Source organism: Halichoerus grypus, chromosome 1 (genome assembly GCF_964656455.1).
Source record: "Halichoerus grypus chromosome 1, mHalGry1.hap1.1, whole genome shotgun sequence".
Taxonomy (NCBI): Eukaryota; Metazoa; Chordata; class Mammalia; order Carnivora; family Phocidae; genus Halichoerus; species Halichoerus grypus.
Genome location: NC_135712.1, coordinates 120,148,944 through 120,164,043, shown reverse-complemented (window position 1 = coordinate 120,164,043; position 15,100 = coordinate 120,148,944). Strand labels below are relative to the sequence as shown.

At 44.3% G+C, this 15,100-nt stretch overlaps 1 protein-coding gene and 1 long non-coding RNA gene across 8 annotated transcripts in view; one reads left to right on the top strand and one right to left on the bottom strand.

Moving 5' to 3' along the window:
- NMNAT3 (nicotinamide nucleotide adenylyltransferase 3) overlaps positions 1-15,100 on the bottom strand; it is a 113,396-nt gene that overhangs the window by 25,920 nt on the left and 72,376 nt on the right. The window lies entirely within an intron of this gene.
- Positions 1-15,100, top strand: part of LOC118535742 (uncharacterized) — a 76,570-nt gene that overhangs the window by 24,690 nt on the left and 36,780 nt on the right. The gene's annotated exons all lie outside the window — the stretch shown is intronic.

The window sequence follows — 15,100 nt, the reverse complement described above, 5'->3', positions numbered from 1 at the left end:
CACAGGGCTTCAACTTCCTTCCTGGTCCTGGAGAGCGGGGCCTTTTTCTTTCCTCTCCCCTGCTCCCTTCATTCTCTATAACTGTTGTCCCCGAGTCCTAGGCGCTCGGTGCCGGTCACCTGCCAGTGCCTTCCATTTATCGGAGCGCTGACGAAGCCTCTGATGGGGTGGCTGGCTCCTTGGGGTCCTCCGTGCTTTCAGAGTATTAGAACCTCTTTTCTTTTTTTATTATGTTAATCACCATACATTACATTAGTTTTTGATGTAAGGTTCCATGATTCATTGTTTGCGTATAACACCCAGTGCTCCATGCAGAACGTGCCCTCTTTAATACCCATCACCAGGCTAACCCACCCCCCCAACCCCTCCCCTCTAGAAGCCTCAGTTTGTTTCTCAGAGTCCACAGTCTCTCATGGTTCGTCTCCCCCTCCGATTTCCCCCCCTTCATTTTCCCCTTCCTACTTTTTTTTTTTTAAACATATAATGTATTGTTTCAGAGGTACAGGTCTGTGATTCATCAGTCTTACACAATTCACAGCACTCACCATAGCACACACCCTCCTCAAGTGTCTATCACCCAGCCACCCCATCCCTCCCACCCCCCACCACTCCAGCAACCCTCAGTTTGTTTCCTGAGATTAAGAGTCTCTTATGGTTTGCCTCCCTCTCTGTAGAACCTTTTTCTTACATGTGCCTCTGTTTTCCAACATTTAACTCCTGCCTGTTGATCAGAATGAGTCTTTCAGAGTAGATACGTTTTTTAAAAAAAGAACTTGCCAGAACTCCCAAATGCTAGCGTCTCAAGGCTCCTCAGAAACTCATTGCTTTCTCTTTGGGGGCCTCGAACAGTATACAGGGGAAAAGAGGCAGTGGGGGGGTTGCAATCAGGCACTTCTGGCTTGTTGTGTAGTCTGCTGAAGGAGTCATGGGAAAACTGCACAAAACACTGCTGTGGGCAGCCTCCGTATGTGGAATCTCTGTGGGTGCAAAGCAGCCTCATTTCCCATTAACGAATTACTTGTCCTGGGCCATATGCCACAACTGTGCTCTTTTTTTAAAGATCTTTTTTATTTATTTTTGAGAGAGAGAGAGAGAGGGAGAGAGGGAGAAGTGCGAGAGAGAGCATGAGCTGGGGGAGAGGCAGATAGAGAGGGAGAGGCAGACTCCCCACTGAGCAGGGAGCCCGATGCAGGGCTCAATTCCAGGACCTCTGGGCTCATGACCTGAGCCGAAGGCAGATGCTTAACCGACTGAGCCACCCAGACGCCCCTCACACAGCGGTGCTCTTAGGACAGATTTTGTAGTGGCAGGAACTTGAGGGCAAGTAGGCAGAGGCATACCTGAGTGATGAAGACTGCTCTGCTGCTTATGAGCTGTGTGACCTGGGGCAAATTACTTCACCTCTCTTGTTTCCAGTCTCTTTACCTGAATCACATGAGCTTATGTAGGAGACAAAGATCAGTTCAGGGCAAATGTGTGGTGGGAGGGCACACTAGAAATATCCGTGGAGTCTGAATTTCCCCTACCTATCCCCTGTTTTCATTACAAACACCATTTCTCTTCTAAAGGCAAGAGGGAGCCTCGTGCATTTATTTAGCTGGCAGGCTGGCATGCACTTTAAGCCAGGTGGTGTACCAGCACTGTAAATTCTGAAATAAATACTGTGGGAGCCCTGTCCTCATGGGGTTCAGTCCTGGGGGAGACAGCCAGCCACCATGAGGTGGTCAGTGGAGGGCAGAGGTACACGAGGAGCCCAGAAGAGGCTCTGAACAGGTGGAGCAGATGTTTTGGAGGAAGGGACCTCTAAACTGAGTTATGTATGATGCAGAAGGTATATGGTGACCTAAGAAAGGTAAAATCTTATTAATCAAATCAATTCTTTCTACTCTAACTACATTGAAGAGACTTTTTTAAAAAGTCTTCAGAACAACTGAAGCTTGATGACTCCTCGATTCTGCACTAATATCCTTGCCCATTTCTTGTTACGTTTTCAATTTACCTTCATGGTAATTTATACTCAAGGGAACTGTCCAAGATCTGCTAAGGGATTCAATAAAATAGGTCACGGAGTTAAATGCTGTGGTGAAACACAGGGCTTAATTTTATGGATAAAATATAAATTGCTTGGCTGCCTTTTTGCATTATTCGTGTTAAGACTAACGATTGCTCAGTGAATGGGAAGGGATCGCTTGTAAGAGTGAGGAAGCCGTTTTCCTTATTCTATAAACATACCTGGTGGGGTTGCAGGCTTTGCCCTTGAGGTTAAGGCACTGCATTAGGGAAGAGACCTGAGTAGCCTGTCAGCCCACCTCCACCAGCAGGGCTGCCCCTCCAGTTGCTACAGGAACAAGGAGCATTTTTCCTAAGATTGACATTAGGGGGAATAGGAGGAAAACAGCATGTTAACACCAGCACTTTTCCTGATATTTCTCAGAGTGAGTCTGCACTGATTGATATCTTTGTTAAAAATGCATCTTCCGGGCTGTACCTGGATCTGCTCTCTGGCAGGGAGGCTTAGGAACTTAGATTCTTCCCAAGCATCCCGGGTGATTGTGATACGCCCCTGGAGATCTGAGGGGCAGCACTGAGCGTAGAGGGACCACTGCCCTTCAGTTACACAGGATCTTTTATTAACCCAGCACTGGGCTCTAAAGAAGGACCGCTTTGCTGTGATGACCAAATGACCTATGAATATGGAATAAAAGGATAAAAGTCAATTGTATCTCAATAAAAAATATCTAGTGACAAAAAGAAGGATTGGGTTTCCTAGGCTGTAAATGTTTTATGGAGTTTAATGCAATTTCATTTTTGAGGTTTGTTTCTAATAATACCCTTCATTTACTTGTTTAATGTATTCATCGGTCAATTCTGATTATGTAAATTGTAGATGATCTTCTTCCATTTGCCATCTAAGACATAATTTAGAGTTGCAAAACTAACCGAAAGCTAACCATTCTCACCAAGCACTAAAAAAATTAGTCCCTCTGGGGGAACATTTTTCCAAAAGTTTTATTTTTCTTTTCATTCCAAGGGTTGTTTAGATTAGTGTTTCTCTAGTTGTTCTGTGTAATGATTTATATGCACCTACCAGCAACCCGCCACCCCAAAAAAAGGGTTCAGTGGTCAAATAAGCTTTGGAAATACCAGGGTAGACAAAGTGAAAGGTCTTATTGCAGACTGCAGATCCTCTGAGAGCCCCTAACATGTGGATGTGCATAGTCACTCTCCAAGAAAGGCACAGAAATCTCAGGGTTTACCAAGCTCATTTAGGTTTCATGGAACATTCTGCTGGATGAGAGTTCAGGGGACCAACCTTGTGAGATACGCAGTTAACTCCATTGGCAAGTTATGGCAGGGGGATCAGCTGCATTGATTTAGATGAACTGCTCATAAAACCCAGGCCTAGGAAGTGTTTTACAAGTGGAGGTATATGTTACATCACTTGGGGGGGAGCTTCCTCAAATACAGACCTCCCCACCTTGACATCCAGGGTTTAAGCGCTGATGTAAATTATGTAATCACAATCTACTTGGTCACCACCACCGCTGCTACCATCATCAAATCACGATCAGCATCTTTGACGAACACCACAATCCCTACCACTACTACCACGTTGGTAGTGCTACCACCATCACACCAGGACTGACAAGATCACTGCTCTCACCAACACCATGATCGGTCCCATCACCACCGCCACCACACTGTGAGCAATTAATGCCATGGCCATTATTGTGCCATGATCTGCGCTCCTACCGCTGCTGCTGGTGGACCATCCCTCCATCCCTCCAGTGTTTGGCCTGGAGAGGAGAGAAACAACAGTGTCCCTATTTCAGGTTGCACTCAAAGGTCGGAAGGCTAGGTATCATTGCACATACTCATCCCGGGTTACTGTGGCATCCCAATAATCATCAAGTGGAACCAGACATGGCATCGCAGTGGAATCTTGGGGTTCACCGTCTAGAGTCTAAACTGGATCTCCAATCCAAGGCAGGAGTACCTCAATTACCTCTGTGACTAGAGTAAAACATGTCACATAGGTCTGCCACGTCAGCCTCTCTGATGGGAAGATTCAGCCCCAATCTGATTTCAGAAACGTGGAAGCTGGACTTGAGTTAATTCAGGAGCAGTGCTAGCCATGTGCTGACCACAGAGGGACTTTAAAACTGGCACAAAATGAGACTTGTTACTGTTTGAGGACCCAGTCTGGGGGCGATGGGGAGAGGGGTCACAGCAGAAAAAAACTATATGTTACAGTTTATGTAATTAAGTTACTTTAAAGTGGTATTTTATGTATGCACTGTTGTATATATTATACATATATAAATGTATAATGATGATGATGATGGTGGACGGCACGTATTGAGTGTTAACAAAGTGTTGGGAACTGTGCTAACGGCTTTACACATATGAAAGAAGTGTGACTGTTAGTCGCATTTTCCTGATGAACAAACTGTGAAGTAGAGGAGTTACGTAACTGGCCCAAGGTCCTAAAGTGAATTAATTGTAGTAGTGCCATATGAACCGAGGGAGTCTGGTTCCAGGGCCCATGATCTTAACCAAAATCGTACACTGGTAACACACTGTCTGCACATTGTCTACACATATATGCAGTATAATAACATCACCTGTACACAGCTCAGCCTGCATGGAGTGATTTGCGGGAATGTTCAAGGATATTGATTATGTGTGATTTGTCTCATGTGCTAATTTTTGAGAGGAGATTTAAGTCAACTGAATTCAACACGGTAAAAAGAGACACAAAAGACCACCAAGTGCAAAGCAATTTGGTGCAAAATATGATGGAAATGATGACTACTCTCTAGGCAAAGGTCCCATCATACATATGCAATGAGCGGCTGCGGCGTGCAGGGCACTGGAAAAGCAATGCCATTCCTCCTGCCCCTTAGTCCATAGCTTATCATGCGTGCTGAAGTCCTGAATGGACCTCTGGGAAAGATAAGCTAGCTTCAAATAGCTTAAGTTTCCAAGCACTTCACAGACAGCAAGAGCACTGGACACAGACTGGGGATGATTCGGAGGGTGGTGCGGAGGGTACCTGCAAAGGGACTGGCCCCCTGTCCTCCTCACCCGAGCTCATTCCTTGGACATACCCATATGAGAAATGATCACTTTGTGAATGTACCTATTGTTAACTCTTAAAGATATATAAATACATGCACACTTACATGGATATTCTACACAATACAGACATTCACTTTTTTGTTTTTTACAAAAAGAGATGGATTTCCTCAGATAGCTTTAAGCTGTACCCCACTCCCAGTGTCCAAAGTGGGGCCAGAACCATAGTTGGGGATACTCTGACTCCTGTACTGGGTGGGCAAGGTTGCTGGGCTGGAGGCGAAGGTGCCCCCAGCTCTAAAATACCATCATCATCATCATCATGCTTATTATCTGCTGCTTAGTAAGCGCCAAGGGTGTGCCAGGCTCTGTGTGGAGTGTTTATAGGGTTTCGATCCTCACAATAGTCTCGAAAGGCAGCTGCCGTCACTCCCCCGAGGCTGCCTTGCTGGCTTGGCCAAGGTTGCACAGGCCGGAAATGGCAATGCTGAGACATGGAAGCAGGTTTATTTGTCTGGCTTTGAAGTTTTGCTTGTCCATGTGCTCTGTGCTTGTTTTAACTATAAGAAGTACTTCTTAGATTAAGATTCTTTGTCTCTAAAATGGTTGTGGGCAGAAATAATGCTACCTCGTGGACTTGCATGTAAAGACATTTTGTAAAATGTAAGGAGCCATTCAAAGGTACTATTATTACTATTATTTTGGTTTCATGTGATAAAATTAAACGTAACAAATTTATTTCACTGGTTGGATAATTTCAATATAACCTTTGTAGTCTGACGTATTTTAACTTTTTATTTTGAAATAATTTGTGACTTGACAAAGTTGCAAAGTTCTTAGCAAGGACAGTAGAAGGACTTCCCATATCCTTCACTCGGCTCCTGCTAATGTTAACATCTCTGATGACCGTGGCACAACCATCTAAACCAGGAAGTTACCATTGACACGACTCACGAATCTCGAGACCGTATTCCTAATTCCCCTGGATCACCTTGTTCTGGTCTAGAGTCCAATCCAGGATCCCAAATTGCACGTAACTGTCCTGTATCCTATTCTCCTCTAACTGGGGACAGCTCCTCAGTGTCTCATGACCTGGACCCTTGAGAAAAGTACTGGCCAGTTTTTTTGGGTGGAACATCTGTCGGTTTGGTTCGTCTGAGGTTTTCTCTCCGTTGGATGGAATTTATGGCCCTCAGCAAGAATACCTCGGAGACGATGTTGCGCCCCTTCTCAGTGAATCATGTCCAGGGTGCCCGCCATTGCTTTGTCTTGATTCTGGTGATACTAACTAATGTTGATACTTGGTTGAGGTGGTATCTGTCAGAGTTCTCTACTGTTAAGTTACTATCTTCTCCTGTGTATCTGTAAATACTAAGCATCTTGTGGGAAAATACTTTGAGACTATGCAAATATCCTGTTTCCCATCATACTTTTGCCCACTAATTTTATCATACATTGATGATGCTGGTCTGCAACAACCATTAATGTGATGTTCACCAAATGGTGATTTTTTTTTTTATTTCCAACATTCCTTCCCCAGCATTCATTAGAATTCTACCGTAAGGAGGAACTGTCCTTTCTGCTGTGTTTATTCATTTATTCATTCAATCATTTATTTATATCCTTATGGACTCATGGATATTTATTCTATTCTGTGGGGTGTAATCCATCATCATTATTTATATTGTTCCTCAAATTATCCCAGATTTGCCCAATGGAACATCCTTTAAATTGGCTCTGGTGTCTTTTTGACATGATCCCATCATTTATTCAGCACTTCCCTGTTTTCTGGCACCATAAGATATTCATGTTTATCTTGTTTGTTCTCTGCCCCAGCTCAGGAATCCAACATTTCTCCAAAAAGCCCTGGCTTTTTTTTTTTTTTTTTAATTGAAGAACAGCATTTAGAAACCAAGAAGGCTAGTTGTGCTCAGTGCTACTAGGGTTTTGTGGTTTCTAGGCATCTCTTAGAAGACAGGGACTAGGAAATTATATGTTAGACATTATAATTATATATCATATAATTATGTAACACACACACATCCACACACACCCCCCAGTATTTCCTTCTTTAACAATCCCTCCATGTACACATTAAAAACCCTGTGTTCATACTGAAACCTCCAGTTCCAATCCAACATTACAGGGTTCATTCCTGCCTCCCATCCTTCCCTTATTGTACCTTCTTTCTTCAACAGTGAGAAACCAGGCTCTACCATCCACAAGAATTTATGCATTTGCTTGCTCTCAGTATTTACATAAAGTAGCTTCAAAATTGCTCACCTCTACCCCTGTGGAAAATAAATGTTCTGACTAGAGAACAGTACTTATGTATACTTCTTTTTGGCTTCAGCCTCCCAGTATCCAGTCAGACTGCTGCTTTCCAAGTTCCTGAGGCTGGTTCTTTGCTTTCCCACTGCCTCCAGGGTGTCTGTCTAATCCTTCCTAGTAAAGTAAAGCTGTTTGTTACCATTTGTATTTCATCATGGGTTCCTCTCTCATCCAGGTTGACTTTAATCACCTATTTAGTTACTTTGGTATGTGATTCCGAGTCAGACTAGAAAAAGAGGTACACAAAGAGAAGGGTCTCTCCCCCTCTGTCCTAGCTTCTACCCTGTTCCCATCCCCCCATTCTTTACACTCTTTTCCTATCCACCTGCTGGAAGGAACCAGTCTCATTAGTTTACAAAATCTATTCTTAAATGATTTTGTCTTCCTAAGATTTATTTTCCCTATAATTATCAGTAACTTATAAATCTCCCCAAGGTCTAACTCTTTCTCGACAAGCTTGTCTTCAAAAATATTTATACAGACACATCTTTTCAATTTATTTTAATTAATGCCCTTTGTACTATTGGGAGTGTTGCTTAACTATTTTATCTGATGTTGGCCCGGGTTTTCTGAATGCTCTTTGCATGAGTTCTCTTTATGATCTGCTTAGCAAAGAAGGCAAATGCTCATGTCTGACTCTGAGTAATCTTTGCTTCCCGCTGGAAGACAAAGATGGTTGCAGGTCCTGGCATATTAAGCCTGGAGCCGTCTCCTGGGGGAGCTGAAGGTTAGGCCTGACTGGTTGGTGCAGCAGCAGTGGGAAGAGACAATAAGGGTCTGCTACAGAGCTGGGGCCCCCCCACGGTGAGATGGTGAGAGCACTGCATTCTAAGAGACTGCGCCTTTGTCCTTTACTTGCTGGGGAGGTCTCATGCAAAATGTGTTACCTCTCCAGGTCTCAAGTTTCCTTATTCTGTAAATGGGAATATTAATACTTAGTCACAGGAACATTTTGAGGATGATGTGACGCTATCTGAATCCCCCAGCCCTGCACATGGAAGAGGTCCACAGAATGACCATGTCCCTTCCTCACTTAACCACCTCCCCATCCTTATAAGGACATATGTTGTTCCCATTCTTTTTTGACATTTTTAATTAAACTTTTTATTTTGAGATAACTGTAGATTTAAATTTTTTTATTTATTTGAGAGAGAGAGAGAGTGCACAAGCAAGCCGGAGGGGCAGGGAGAGAGAGAAAGAGAACCTCAAGCAGACTCCACGCTGAGCTTAGAGCCTGATGCGAGGCTCGATCTCACGACCCGGAGATCATTACCTGAGCCAAAACCAAGAGTCGGACGCTTAACTGACTGTGCCACCGAGGTGCCCCGAGATCTGTAGATTTATATGTAGTTTAAGAAATAATACAGAGCGATCCCATCTGCTCTTCATCTGGTTTCCCCCAATGGTAACATCTTGCACTATTATAGTACAATATCACAACCAGGACCTCGGGATTGAGAGAATGCATCCGTCTTAGCCACATTTCATCAGTTTTACATGCATTCATTTGAGCATGTGCCTTTAGCTCCCTGAAATTTCATCACACCTATAGGTTGCATTTATCCATAGCCACCACAGTTGAGCTACGTACCTGTTCCCTCACCACGAGCCCTCAGTTGTCCCTTTATAACCACACCCACTTCCCTCCTCTCAAGCCCCATCCCGAATCCCTGCAACCACTAATATAGTCTCATTCATATAATTTAGTAATTTCAAGAATGTTATATAAATGGAGTCATATAATATGTAACCTTTTAGGACTGGCTTTTTTCCCTTGGCATTACTCCCTGGAGAGTCATCAAAGTTGTTGTGTGTATAGTTTCTTTTTATTACTGGATAATATTCTCTGGTACGGATGTATCAGTTTAACTATTCACCCTTTGAAGGACATCTGGATTTTTTCCAGTGTTTAGCTATTGTCAAGGAAGCTGCAGTGAACATTTGTGTACAGGTTTTTGTGTGAAAATAAGTTTTCCTTTCTCTGGGATAAATGCCCGTGAGTGCAGTTGCTGGGTATATGGTAGTTGCATGTTTGGTTTTACAGAAATCGCTACACTGGTTTCTAGAGTGGTTGTGGCATTTTACATTCCTACCAGCAAGTAAGAGTGGTCCTGTTTCTCTGCAACCTTTCTAGCATTCAGTGTCATTATTTTTTCTTTTAGCCATTGTATGGGTGTGTAGTAATACCTTACTGTGGCTTTAAAGCTGCATTCTCTAATGGCGAACGTTTTAAATATCTTTTCGTGTGCTTATTTGCCATCTGAATATTCTCTTCAGTGAAAGGTCTCTTTGGTGTCTTTTGCCCATTTCCTAACTGGGCTGTTTTGTGTTTTTATTGTTAAATTTTGAGAATTCTTTATATAGTTTAAATAGTAGTCCTTTCTTGGATACGTGATTTGCAACTTCAACTCTTTGAGGAATAAGACTAAATAAGAGTAACACTAAATAAGCAAAAACCATCGATTTGTTTTCATTTTGTATTTGGTTGGGAGAAAGGGGGAGGAGATGGAAAAACGGGAAGAGGCGTCTTGTAGTTTATGAAGACACAAATAACGGTTCCTATTTTTTCATAGCACTCTGTATGTGCACAGTAGTAAGGCAGAATGGAAACCAGAAAAATGTCTGAGGGCCTTGATAAAAAGCACATTCACTGGTGAAGTGCTGTTCATCTCTAACCTGGTGCAGCCAAGTCTGATAGGAGAGCACCTGCCATGGAGACTGCCCTCTCAGAGACCCTTCCGGGATCTTTTTCACTGAAGCCACATTTCCAGGCAGACATATAAAGAAAATGCTGATGTGTTACTAAATCAGAAAAGTACCTCCTTTTGAAAGACTTTGGAATGTAACACTTGTGTGGCCTTAAGCCCCTGAAGCCTCACATGAGAAAGAGAAAATTATCTTGGCTCAAAACAATTGCTGGAGTAATTCAACATTCTTAAATCTATCTCCTCCAGAAAAATCTTTTAAATTAGAAATGTGAAAATAAACAGTTTTTCAGGCCAGGCTGGAGAATTGCCCATGAATATATATTAAAATCACTCTATTTGATTAATAAACGTCTGTGTGAACCCAAGATTAAAGCAACATGCTGAGCTTATATAATATTTACTCCTGCTCTCATGGTATCTTCTAAAGCCCAGAAGACCCGAAACTGGGGCTGTCACTGCCTTAAACAGAATTATTAGAGCTTAATTTCCCTCCTTATCTCAGATTGTCCTGCACCACCTTATCATGATGCATTTAATTCTCTCTCTATTCACTGTGTAATAGAGAATCAAAATTAAAGTCACAGGGGTAGCAAAAGTGATGTGCATCACACTGGACACTGATCAGATATTTTTACTTAACACAGAAAACTGCTGGTATAAATGATATTGCAATAAATATGCTTCAATTTAAAATGCAAGTCGCTGAGAGGAAAACCTGAGAGCCATAAAATACTCTACCCCTCCTCAAGGTTGTCCAAAGGGAAAAAAAGGACAAGGCTTTCAACTGGGTTGTTATCTTTACGATGCAATTTAATCTGGGATGCCACAAACATGTGGGGCAGGATCGTTAGGAAATAACATCATAAAGTATCGAGAAAGGGCTAAAGAAAACAGGAGAAACCGTTTTGTGGTTTTCTCACCCCTATGCATAGATAGGAGAATATGATGCTAACCTGTCCAGTCGTGGCCAGAGAAATAGGAACTGCTTTCAGCCAGCCCTGGGTTGAGGCCTGCTCAGATGCTACTGGGGAGACCAAAGGCGTTCTGCATGTGTTGTGTGGGCTAGATGCTCCATGTACGTCATTTCATTGAAGCCTTATCATAAATAACCTTGCACAAGTTAGGAGATGTTATTCCCCTGTTGCAGTTGAGGACACACAGGTTGGAAGGGTGAAATAAGCTGCTCAAGGTCATGCATGAGTGAGTGGGTTTGCTACCAAGGCTGACTTCAAAGCCAGTGCTCTTTCTGTGACCCTGTGGTCCCAGGGAAGGGAGCAATGTCCCCTCTATGGCTCACTACTCTGCAGTGCTTTCTCTGGTGGGTTGTGGCATCCGAGGGAAAGCAGAAATAGAAATGAGAATCCCAGGACCCAGAACCAGCTCAGGGCTGAGTGTGGCTGGGTGGCAGGCAGGGCTGGGAGGAGTCTGTGTGCTGGGCAGCCTGCCAGGCCCAGGCGCGGCTTCCTGGATCCTGCCTAGGCTGGGGCAGAGATTTGGCTGAGAGCAGATATGCGTCCATTTCTGCTGCACGTGTCTAGAAAACTAGTGTTCTTCCTTCTGGAGGCATCCATTTGGTCAATTATAGGAGAAGCACAAAGGATAAACTCTGGACTGTAATTTGGGACCCTGAATTCAAATCAGAGCAAAATTGGGGAACAGAGCCTACCATTTACAGTTTCTGAGCACTCAGAAAAAGAGATGAGTGCTCAGAGCCAGCAAGAGTTCACTGAGAAGTCATTTCCCTATTTGGTAGTTTCCAGATGAGCAGGCAGGTAACAGCCAATGAGGGAGAACCTTATCCGGGCATCTGACAGGGTCCCATGGCGAGGAGAAATGCACCCTGGGCCAGCTTGCTGCCAGGAGTTGTACAGGGCTGTGCACCTGCCCCCGGGGCTGAGTCCTCCTGGCCCGGTGATGGGGGCCTGAACGCTCAGTCAGCAGTCCTGGCACCGGATGGCGGTCCGAGGGAGAGCAGGGAGCTGAGGGCATTCTAGCAGTCGCTTTACCAGAGGCTCTCTGGGGGGAATCCCTGTGCCAAGGTTCCCTCCGTGGCTGAGACTTCAGCTACTAGACATCCGCTGGCCACCTGGTTAAGACTTTGAGTCCCTTCACCTTAGAGTCCACATTCCTTACCTGGCATTTCAGACTCCAAGGTCAAGCCCCGACCACTTCCCCACTTCCAGCGGGGCCACCCAGACTGTCTGCTCTCCCCGAATCTGGGTTTGACACCTGTCATTCCTGAGGCCTTGCAAAAGCCTGCCGTCGCATCCCTGCAGCACAGGGAGGAGAGAACACTAGCCTTGGGGGCCATCAGGCTCCAGCTCCTCATGTAGTTAGCTGTGGCGCTGACAACCTCCCCAGGCCTCAGTTTCCCTGTCTCCGCAGGGAGGGATAACGCCACCCGCTGCGTTCCAGTCCTTGTACTCCCACCGCCTCCTTTCATCCTGACCCGCAATACTCCCTGTTACTCTTGTGCTTAAAGCAACCCTTCTCATCCCAACCTCCCCGGCTTGTCCCATCGGATTCACAGGTTCTCAGGAGCAGGACCGAAGTACCTTCATCTCTGTAAAATCCTTCTGTACTCGGAGGTTTGCACATTATAAGGCTTCTCTGCCTTGTGGTCATTTTCACAAGCTTCTTTACTTCGCTGCCCTGACTCAGCTCCCCACTTGCCCAGACTCTTCCACTCTGCGTTCCGTAACGGCACATTGCCCAGCATCTCCTTCTTCACTGAGGGTTCATGCCCCCGTCCCCGCCGCCTCCACCTCGCTTAGCTTCTGTCGACCAATCTGTAAAACCATGGTCATGCTGGCATATTGAGATCCTCTCCATCTACAATCTGGCCATTACTGGGGTGCAATTTCCAAGTCCACACAATCTAACACATTGGCTCTCTGTCCCCTCATTAGCATAATGTTCCCTCTGTGCCCTGAAGCCACTCGTGGGTTCCTTTATGCACTGGACCCTGTTACCCCCAAGACTGCTACAGTCACCAATCCATTCCTTCAGTTCTTGGTAGCTACGTATTCCACCCTCTCTGATCAAACTGTGCATCCACCTTGCATCCACAGAGTCACTCTTTTTTTTTTTTTTTTTTCCACAGAGTCACTCTTGACTGTGCCCTGCCCACCTCCCCTCTCCTTCTGCACTTCACTTTTGATCACCTGAGATCCCAGGTCAGTCCTTTCAAGGATGCTCATGGCAATACCTGAAGCCCCATGCCCCGGCATACCTCCATTGCATCCAGCTAGCAAATTCCGTCCCTGGTTGAACCCAGCTACCTTCTTTCTCTGTGATTGTCACAGAGCAACCAAAACTGCTGGGAGAAGCCCTCCCTGGGGCCTCTCGCAGTGCCGAGTCCAGATGGACTAGCCACACGCCCTGCACGAAGGTGAGGTTCTGGCCCATGTGGTCTCCTACTGCACACCCACCGTCTTCCCTCCCAAGCCTCTGAACTCCCAGAAGCCCTCACTTTCAGCTGAGGACCGTGCCACCTATGTTGGAAGGCAAGAGAAGCCACACGGGAGAGTGTCCCCATGTCCACCTTTGTCCTGCCCGTTTGACCCCCAGTTACAACAGCCACAGCCTAGGGCCAGTCCATCCACTTGGCTTGGGTTTCTTGTCCCTCTTTATCCCATAGGAACACCACCACAGAGGCTGAAAATCAGTCATCTGCAGCCTGAGTCTGCAGGCATGTCTTGCCTGGTCCACACAGTGTAATTATTTTTTATATTTGATGAGCCAATATTTAATATTTTAGAGCTTTGTTTAAAAAAAACTTTTAATTTTGATATAATTTCAGGCTTAAGGAAAAACAGCAAGAATACTACAAAGAATTTTCATATACATTTCACCCAGATTCCCCAATGGTAATATTTACCACAGGTGCTTTATCCTACTTTCTTTCACCACATACACACATACATTTTTTTAATGAACCAGTGAGTAAATTACAGACATAATGTCCCTGCATTCCTAAATATTTTAGCATGTTTTCTTTAAACAAAAACATTCTTTTACATAACTACAATAAAATAATACGAATCAAGGAGTTAACGCTGATACAATACTGTTCGCTAACTTACAGATCCAATTCATATTTTCACCAAATTTCCACTGATGCTTTTTTTACAGTAATAATCAACCCATGATCAGTAGACTGCATTCAGTTGTCATGTCTCTTTAGCTCTTCCTTCATCTAGAATAGTCCTTTGGTCTGCTCTTCAAGACACTGACATTTTATACAGGCCAATTATTTGGTAGCCTGTCTCCCGCCTTAGCTTTGTGTGATGTTTCCTCAGGAGTGTGCGCTCCTGGTGGGCACGACGCAGCGGCGATGGGGCGCCCTTCCCAGTGCATCAGGTCAGGAAACACCTGTGTCATTACGTTCCATCCTGCCGAAGTCAGCTTTGATCATTTGGTTAAGGCGGTGTCTTTTGGGTTTCTCTGCCATAAAGTTAGGATTTTCTCCTTTCTGATTAGTAAGTCTATTGTCAGGAGTTACTTTGTGAGTATGTAAGTATCTTATGTCTAGTTTTAGAACCCATTAACGATTCTTGCTTCAATCAATTATCATGTGGCTGCCAAATGGTGATTTTCTAGCTCTATCATTCCTTCTACGTTTATTAGTTGGCATTCAACTGTAAGAAAGAGCTATCTTGTCTCTACCTTTGTCTGTTCGTTTAACTAACTTAGTTGATTTATATCAGTTTAGATTAATGGCTGTTACTTTATTCAATGAGTTATAATCCTTATTTATTTTTATGCTCAAATTGTCCTAGATTTTATCAGTGGTACCTCCTTCAAGCTGGCTGCTATGTGTTTCTGCTGTGTCCCCATTATGTGAGCACTTTCTCATTTTTTGGGTCCAGAAGATATTCCAAGTTCAGCTTATACTTTCCCTGCCCCAACCCCAGAATCAACCATTTTTTCCAAAGAGCCCTTTAGCAGATGGAATCATATTTAGAAACCAAGATTAGAAT